The sequence below is a fragment of the Silene latifolia genome, chromosome 4 (assembly GCF_048544455.1).
Source record: "Silene latifolia isolate original U9 population chromosome 4, ASM4854445v1, whole genome shotgun sequence".
In the NCBI taxonomy this organism is placed as follows: domain Eukaryota; kingdom Viridiplantae; phylum Streptophyta; class Magnoliopsida; order Caryophyllales; family Caryophyllaceae; genus Silene; species Silene latifolia.
In genome coordinates this window covers 2241097-2250972 of record NC_133529.1, presented here as the reverse complement: position 1 = coordinate 2250972, position 9876 = coordinate 2241097, and positions in this window count along the sequence as shown.

Genomic DNA, 9876 nt, shown 5'->3' with positions numbered 1-9876 from the left:
GTATGCTAATGGACTAGGAATATATTGTAGAGAGATAAGGAAGATTATACCAGATGAATAGTGTATTTAGGTTAAGTTGTGTATTTCTGGATTGGATCCTTTCCTCAATGAGGGTTGAGGAGTATTTATAGACTTCACCTTTTGTCACGTAGTGGCCAAGTGGCCAAGTGGCTAGCAGGTGGAAAGACTGATCTACCCCTCGGCCGAGGGACCTATGACAGGCCGGCGGGCCCTGTTGACTCAACGCCGAGGGGTCTTGGATATGAGTACGCGGGTATGTGCCCCGGCTGGCAGGTTGACATGCGGGACCCAGGTTGACAGGCCGATGGGCGGCATCGGCTAGGTTGTCTAAGTCGTTGACTTGCTGTGGACATCTTTGACCTTGCTTGACCTTGCTCAGTATGTTGACTTGGTCAGCGGTGCAGAATATGCCCCATCAATTTGCCCCCAGCGTAGTCTATGCCGTGGTATGGGCTTCGATGTACGTCTGAGCGTATATTCTGCGCAAGTAGTTTGCAGAAAATTTTCCTGCATCGGCTTCTTCTGCGGCGGCTTCTTCTGCTCTGCCTAGTCTTTCTTAGGCCGTACCATATCCCCCCTCCACATGGATGTGTATTGGGCATCCGATGTGGAAAAGAAAGGGACGTTGGCCGAGACCGGGGTTGAGACTGCCGGTTAGTTTTGATTGCCCCCGGCCGGCGGTGTCTAGCTTGGTTGATCATGTGGCCGGCGGAGAATAGGTGCATGGGAATTTGTTTGAGGAAGTTGAATAGGCGGAGAGATTTGAATAGGCGTGTTGAAGACGTTTGGTCACTGTTGCATTGATTGACACAACTGTTGCAACGATTGACATCCCGTAGTTGCATGTCCGACACGTGTCTGCACGCTGATTGGTTGACGCTTCATGGGCTGTTCTCTGATTGGTCCTGCTTTATGGGCTTTTCCCTATAAATAGGGCAGTTGCTCCGTGAAATTGGTCACCAATTTCATTCTCCAAAATTTTTCCTCTAAACTTTCAAGGGCTTCTGTCTTCTAACATTCGGAGTTGTTATTCCGGCGAGTGTTTTTCTTCAAGGTAAACAAACAAACTTCTTCTTCTTATTTTGTTAAATAATTGTTGCTATTATGTCCACATCGCGCGGACTAGTACTTCTGCGCCGGAGGATTCCCGGTTGCGTCTTGATGGGGAGGAGATACTAGACGCCATTCCGATAAGGTTTGGGGGTCCTAGGTCTCCTTCTCCCGTAGTCGATCCACCAATTCTGGAGGGGCGGGAGGATGAGGGTGAGGATGCTGATGAGGATGAGGGGACCCCTTCCGATGGTGGGAGGCTGTCTGTCCCGGATCATGGCGAGCCCTGTACGACTGGTCTTGAACGTGGTTGGTTCCATAAGTTCGGCCGTTGTTCCGGCGAGACATTTTTCGGAGGCCATTTCTCGTTCGGTGAGGGGTATAAGATCGTTATTCCTAAAGAGGGTCAGGCGGTCTGTTGCCCTCCACCGGGTCACACCGGCGTGTACATCAGGCATCTGGAGTATGGGCTGCGGTTTCCTCTACGAATAGATACGTCGTGGCCATTATCGTAGCTATGAACGTCGCGGTGGCCCAACTACATCCGCTGGCCATGAGGACGATAGTTGGCTTTGTGTGGCTTTGTCTCTTTAGGAGGGAGATCCCGACAACCAACTTATTCCGCCGACTTCACGCCTTCGACCGTCAATTGCTAATAAGGTGGGGTGGTACGATTAAGCACGAGACGGAGCCGGAGTTTATGCCTCCGTGAACAAGCTTACTTCCCGCAAAGACCGGCAACGGCGGTGGGTTTATGTCCAAGTGCCGGAGGATTACCCATTGCCTCGGTCTTTCCGAGTCCTGTTTACTTGCGGTGTGAGAACCGGAAGAGTATGAGGAGTGTACCTCCGGGGTAAGGTGAAAATGGACGCTTCAAAGGTTCCTCTTGCGAGGATGAGGAGCGGGCGATGCACTGCTCGATCTTTGAGAAGGGATGGCTGCCCCAGACTCGGATTATTCTTCAAGATGAGCTGCTCGGTCACGTCGGCCTCATCCGGCCCTCGGCCCGGGGTGAGTGGGGTCGGTGTGAGGCCTATTTTTGCCTCGTTATGCTCCCCGTTTTTTAGAGCTATGTTCTATTCCTGTCGTGTAATTCTTGTTTGGTTTTCTTTTTGCAGACCGGTTTGGCCAGGATCTGTCCGAGAGTACCTTGAAGCGGTTAGGCCTTGATAAGGACGGGAAGGTAGTTGTGCGGCATCCTACGGCTGAATTGCGCGATCGCGCACCGTCTCCCAACGAGCTCATGGATAAGCGATTAAAAGGGGTGGATCCGGTGGCGGCCCGAGCAAGGGTTCTCGGAGGCGTGCCAAAGAGAACGAAGAGGGTCTGCGCCACGGCGGTGTCTCGTGCTGCTCCCTCTTCGACCCCAGTGGTTCGGAGGAACTGCGGAGGTCGTTGATATTCCGGGGTCGGTGACCATTGCTAAGGAGCCGCCGCTTGCTTCTACCGTTGTTGGGGAGAAGAGGAAAGAGCCACCGTCTTCTTCCGTTGTTGCCGGGGAGAAAACCGATCCATCGGGCCCTCGAACAAAAAAGGCTCAAACTGGTACGGATCTAACTTGTGGTTCGGATTTAGCTGGTTCGCTGGACATCCCAGACGACCGGCTTTCTGATGTGTCAATGCACGGTGACATGGATGCTTTGTGCAAATTTTTTGCAGATCCTTCCTCGGCGACCGCCGTTCTTATTGAACGGCAAACAGGGAAGCAGCCCGAGAGGGCTATCGAGACGGCGGGTGACGGAAATGTCATTGTTGACTCCTCCGCTCAGAACATCTCTGCCTCCGAGCTTGTGGCGGAGGGTCGAAAATGTATAAGAGGTCGGCGAAGTGGACCCAACAAGCCGGCTTTTATATCGCGGAGCGAGAGAAAACCATGGGCCAAGCCGCGCCGCGATGGCGAAGCTTAGACTTGACCTCTCTGCGCAGGGGGAGGCCGCAAAGTTTAAACTGGATTTCTTTTACGCGAAGAAGCGCGGAGGAGGTTGAGAAGCTGCTGGGGGCCGAGAGGGCCAAAGTTGAGCAAGCTGATGGCGCTACTGCCAAGATGATGGAGGAGCGGGATAGGTACAAAGACGCTCATAAAGCCGCGGTTGCCGAGGGGGAAAAGTGGAAGAATCAGTTCCACAACCAGGCGGAGGCGCTTAGGGACGCGCAGGCTGCCATTGCTCAAAAAGAGAAGGACATTGCCATGCTCCAAGATGAACTTCTCCCAAAAATGTGCGCCCAATTCCGGGACCAGGCCGAGGAGGCGACCAGGGAGGCGATAAAAAGGGTCGTCCCCGATGGTTCCTTTCCGTGGGATAAATTTGAGAAGCTCTTGGACGAGATGGCTGAGGCTGCGGAGGCAGCGGCTGCAGAGAAGACGGAGGCGGCGAAGGTGGCTCAGGTAGCTGAGGCGCTTGGAAATGTCGAGCCCTCGTCCGAGCCGCCAACGAGGAGGCTGCTGCTGATGGAGGGAATCAACGGCATAGGGAGAGGCGGCGGTCGTCACCGGACTCCCCGGCGTCTCGGATAGCTTTAGGCGTTCGGGGCCAATTATTGAGCCTTCTCTCCCTGCCATCTTTTGGCGCTTCAAATCCTAAGTCTGCACCCTTTTGTTTCCTTATTTCCTTGCTTCTTGTAAAACTTTGGTAGGTAGAGTTTTAGGCTATCCTTATGGGGACGGCCGTCGTTTGTACTCTTCTTGCAGTTATTTTTTTTTTTTTAATAGAGATTCATCTTTTGGGTCCTCGGCTCTGGCCGGGGCTTTGATCATATTATTCTTCACTTGTCTTCTTGCGTTGTTTTAATTGAATGCCTTTGTTTTTACCGTCGGCACGGCCGAGGTAGTTAGTGCGCGCATCACAATTGTGTTAACGTCTTTAGTATTTACTCTAGCGTACTGGTCATTGTGTAGGCATATTGACCGCCAGACTCGCGTCTCAACTGCACTGAGTGTACGTTTCTTCTAGCATATCGGTCGTTGTGTCCCCGTCGCTCTCGGCTTTGGCCGAGGTAATCGGGGTTACGGCTCGATAGCGCGTATCGGTCATTGTGTCCCCGTCGCTCTCGGCTAAGGCCGAGGTAATCGGGGTTATGGCTCGATAGCATTCGTAGAATCGTAGGCATATTGACCGCCAGACTCGCGTCTCAACTGCACTGAGTGTACGTTTCTTCTAGCATATCGGTCGTTGTGTCCCCGTCGCTCTCGGCTTTGGCCGAGGTAATCGGGGTTACGGCTCGATAAGCGCGATCGGTCATTGTGTCCCCGTCGCTCTCGGCTAAGGCCGAGGTAATCGGGGTTATGGCTCGATAGCATTCGTAACTGTGGGCATATTAACCGCCAGACTTGCGTCTCAACTGCACTGAGTGTACGTTTCTTCTAGCATATCGGTCGTTGTGTCCCCGTCGCTCTCGGCTTTGGCCGAGGTAATCGGGGTTACGGCTCGATAGCGCGTATCGGTCATTGTGTCCCCGTCGCTCTCGGCTAAGGCCGAGGTAATCGGGGTTATGGCTCGATAGCATTCGTAACTGTGGGCATATTGACCGCCAGACTTGCGTCTCAACTGCACTGAGTATACGTTTCTTCGTGCATATCGGTCGTTGTGTCCCCGTCGCTCTCGGCTTTGGTCGAGGTAATCGGGGTTACGGCTCGATAGCGCTTACCGGTCATTGTGTCCCCGTCGCTCTCGGTTAGGGCCGAGGTAATCGGGATTATGGCTCGATAGCATTCGTAACTGTGGGCATATTGACCGCCAGACTTGCGTCTCAACTGCACTGAGTATACGTTTCTTCTAGCATATCGGTCGTTGTATCCCCGTCGCTCTCGGTTTTGGTCGAGGTAATCGGGGTTACGGCTCGATAGCGCTTACCGGTCATTGTGTCCCCGCCGCTCTCGGTTAGGGCCGAGGTAATCGGGGTTATGGCTCGATAGCGATTCTTCTCTTTGAGTGACAAACACTTCGACGGAAAAGTTGGGTGATTCATTCGTTTGCTATGATCATGCGTTGGGGTGTCCATAATGGGTTTGGACACCTCCGCCGCTATACAAAGTATTTCCTCAAGTTGTCGGTGTTCCAATGGCTCATCAAAGGCACACCTCTCATGTCCACAATCCGCATGTGTGCCGGTCTCATCTCTTCAATCACCTTGTAGGGACCCTCCCAGTTGGCCGTCGGTTTACCATGAATATTTCCTTTGTTGGTGGCAGCCGACTTCCTTAGGACTAGGTCTCCCACTTTTAAATCCTCTTGTGGACTCTTCTTCATTGTAGGCTCTTTTCATCCTAGCTTTGATATACTTTGCCAAGTTGAGGCGTCTTATCTCGGCTTTCTTCGACCGGTGTCTAAGGAAGCTTTCGTGCCATCCTCGTTTTCAACCGGGTGAAGGTAGCCGTTACGAATGTTGGCACCGTTGCTTCAATCGGTAGGGCCCGGAACCGTAGACTAGGTGGAAAGGGGTGTACCCCGTTGCTTCTTTCTCCGTGGTTCGAAGGGACCATAGGGCGCCGGGTAGTTCATCGGCCCATCTTCCCTTAAGGTCTTCGACTGTCTTCTTTAAACCGTTGAGGATCGTTTTGTTGGCCGCCTCCTTTGTCCGTTGCTCTGTGGGTGGCAGACGGAGGAGTATGCAAACTTGATACCAAGCTCTTCTAACCAATTCATTATCGGTCGCTCCGAACTCTCGGCCGTGGTCAAATACTATAACTTGGGGTAATCCGAAACGAGTTATAACATTCTCCCAGTTACCTTTCGACGGCCGCCGTGGTCTTCGCGCATCGCTGCTCGACTTCAACCCATTTGGTGAAGTAATCAACAGCGACGATCAAGAACTTCCTTCCTCCGAGGTCGTTGGGAATGGTCCTAGCATGTCCATCCCCCACTGTGCGAAGGAAGAGGGCCGAGCACCGGTTGTAGGTCCCTGGAGGGAGCGTGTATTACGGGGCATGCATCGGACGATTCGTGCACTTCCCGGTCTTTGTTCGGAATCTTGAAGCATGGTGGGCCAGAAGTAGCCGGCTCGTAGAGCTTTGTGGGCTAGCGTTCTTGCCCCCATGTGGTGTCCACAGATGCCTTCGTGAATCTCTGTCGAGATTAGCTCTGCGTCGGCTGGACCGACACATTTCAAAAGTGGTCTTATTACGGACCTTCGTACGTTCTCCTTCGAACACTAAGTACCTGGCGGCGATCCGTTTCATTTTGGCCGAGGATTGCGGCCCTCCGTAATTCACCCGTAAGTTTGTATTTCATTATCGGAGTCATCCACGTTGTCTCGGCCTCTACGTTGCCCACCATGCCGTCGGTCTCGGTGATGCTCTTCGCATTCCGGATATCTACCAAAGACGGTTCGGGCGACGTTCTTGATGGTTGGTGGCAAGTTTGGAGAGAGCGTCGGCCGGTTGTTCTCGGATCCGGGAACGCACCGGATTCGGAAAAACTTCAATTTCGCTATGTCGGCCTTTACCCTTTCTAGGTACCTTACCATTCCGTCGTCCCGAGCCTCAAACTCCCTCGATTTGGTTAGTAACCAATAGTGAGTCCTGTCTTTAACACAATGTGCTCTGCTCCGACAGCCCTAGCTAGCTCGACCCCGGTTATCACCGCCTCGTATTCGGATTCGTTGTTCGAGGCCGAGAAGGTGAATTTCAAGGCGTACTCGAACTCGTCCCCGTTTGGGCTGATGATGAGGATGCCGGCTCCTGAGCTGTTCGTCGTGGAGGAGCCGTCGGTGTAGACCTCCCATACGCCTGGGTTTGGCTCTTCTTGATACGTGCATTCGGCCAGGAAATCTGCAAGTGCTTGCCCCTTTATCGAAGGTCTTGGTTTGTCTTGAATGCCGAAACCGGAGAGTTCCACTGCCCACTTGATGAGCCTGCCGGATTGCTCGAATTTTTCCAAAGCTTTCTCTAACGGCCGATCGGTTAGGGACCGTCACGGGGTGCGCGTCGAAGTAGGGTTTTAACTTCCTCGTGGCAATGACGACGGCGAAGGCTGCTTTTTCGATTAGTGGGTAATTTCTCTCGGCGGGCAACAGTGTATGACTGACAAAGTAGATTGGGTGTTGCTGTTTGTCTTCTTCCCTGATGATCACTGCACTGACCGTGGCCGAGGTAATCGCTATGTATAGGTATAGCGTCTCCCCCGATGATCGGCCGGACGAGTTGGGAGAGTCGAAGATGAGCTTTCAACCGCTTGAAGGCCGTGCTCGCTCCTCCCCCCACCAAGTCTTTATTCCCTTTCAAAACTTTGAAGAATGGGGTGCTCTTGTCGGTGACCGAGAGATGAAACGGCGAGGGCCGCCATTCTTCCTACGGATCATAACCTCTTTTCGATTCCTTGGCTCCGGTAGGTCTAAGATTGCTTGGACTTTGTCCGGATTTGCATCGATGCCTCCGCACTCGACAAGTACACCGAGGAATTTACCCGCCCGGACACCGAAGTTGCATTTCATTGGGTTGAGCTTCATCTTGTACTTCCTTAGTGAACAAAATGTTTCGTGTAAATCGGCCAGTGTTCGCCGTCGGACTTGCTTTTTACAATAGCATCGTCGACGTAGGCCTCAATGTTTCGCCCTTTTTGATTTTGGAACACTTTGTCCACTAGCCTTGTATACGTTGCGCCGCGTTTTCAAACCGAACGGCATCATTTTGTACATGTATGTGCCGTTAGCGGTGATGAATGCGCATTTGGGCATGTCTTCCTCAGCCATGAAAACCTGGTGATATCCCGAGAAGGCGTCTAGCAGGCTCAGCATGGTGTAGCCTGCCGTGGCATCGATTAAGCTGTCTATCCGTGGCAGAGGGTAACAGTCTTTGGGGCATGCTTTATTAAGTTGGGTAAAGTCTACACACATTCTCCATGCCCCCGATGACTTCTTTACCATCACAACATTGGCTAACCACTCCGGGTAGGTGCAAGGCATAATAAAGCCCGCCGTAAGTAGTTTGTCTACCTCGGCTTTGATGGCCTCGTCTTTCTCCGAGGAGTTCCTCATTTTTGCTTGATAGGGCGAGCGGTGGGGGAGTACGTTCGGCTTGTGAATAATCACCTCCCGCTCACACCCGCATCTCGGCCGCCGAGTAGGCGAAGACGTCTTTGTTTTCCCTAGCGAGGTCCGGGAGTTTGGCTCTGAATTTTGGCTCCAGGTTGGTACCGATGGTTACGGTGCGGCCTGGGTCTATCTCAACCTCTTCGGTCTCTTCTCCTTCGACCATGCTAATGGCTCGGTCGTGCTCGGGCCTGGGAGTGTGCTGTATCTGGAAGGATTTTAATTTTGAAGCGCCGGCTCTCACCCTCTCTAGATACCTCGTCGTCTTATAGTCCCGAGCCTTGTATTCTCCTTTGATCTGGTTGGTCAATGAGAGCGAGTCCGTTTTTTTACCACGACGTGTTCGCCCCGGCGGTTCTGGCTAGCCTGACTCCGGTTATCATTGCCTCGTACTTGCGTTCGTTGTCTGAGGTCGAGGAGGTGAGCTCCAAGGCGTGCTCAAACACATCTCCGTTCGGGCTAGTGATAACGACGCTGGCTTTCGAGCTATCCGTCGTGGAAGGGCCGTCGGTGTGTATCTCCCATACGCCGGGATCCTTCTCGTTCTTCGAGGTGAGTTTATGAGCCTCCCCTCGGTCCGAGACGTATATTAATGTCAAGGCCCGGACGGATATTACGGCTTGGATTTCACTCAAAGTGACCGGCCTATGAGGACGTCGTGGGCGATGTGCCGCGATGACTATAAAATCGGTCATAACGTTCTGGGTCAGCCCTCGCCGAACCTTACGGCACCCGACCGACCCCCAGTGGGTACCAGGCCGACCCAAAAAGCCGTACGACGGGTTGGTGCGGGGTTCAAATCTTCGACTCTCGAGGACCGAGGCCGAGAAAGCATTCTCTGTACATAATGTTCGTGTAGGCGCACGTGTCGATTAGGCACCTCTTCACCAAGTGGTTGGCTAGGTTCGGGACCGTGAGTGGGTCGTTTGTGAGGAGCAATGACTCCCTCGTAGTCCGTCTGTCCGATAGTCATATCGGGGATTTTGGGAGCGGGGGTGGCTGTGTTGGGCACAAAGTTGATGGCCTGACATGGCTCATCCGGTTGCCGTTTGTGTCCATGAGCGGACCCATCGTTCCGTTGCCTCGATGACAACATGGATTACTCCTATCCGTTCAAAGACGGATTCTTTGTTTGACCCGGCGGCATTCGGTTTCTGGCCTTTGGCGACATACTTGCCGAGGCTCCCCTTCCGGATCGGCTCTTGATAATGGCGTCCTTCGGATGTCGGCGATCGTTGGTTAAGTGTCCGGTGTGGCCGTGGTACTCACGATTGGCTCGTGTCACCGTCACTCCTCGGCCTAGGGGGCCTTTCCCACTTCCGGCCTTCGCTCTTGCTCAGAGCGAATACCTCGGCGGCCGACACGACTAGGGGGTGTGATTGCTTGCGCACCGTTTTTGTAGTACGCTCCCGAACTCCCCGGCGCCCGTCGAGTCCTGTCTCTGGCGATTTGTCGACCGTGACCTATTATTGTCACGGCGTCTTTCATCGTGGTTGCCCTCCCGGCGCTCTTCTTTTTCGAGTGCTCGGCCTCGTTGGGGCCTAACCACGTCTTGTGATAGTCTTCTACTTTGATGGCCTGGTCGGCCATTTTCCTAGCGGCATCCAAGCCCAGGCCTCCGCACTTGATGAGCTCATTTTTCAAATCTCCCTTGGGAGGCCCTTCATCAGCGCGAAGGCCGCCGATTCGGGATTAATCTCTCGAATCTGTTGGACCTTTCCGTCGAACCTCTTCATGTAGCTTCGTAGAGACTCGCCCCCTCCCTTTTTGATAGTTAGG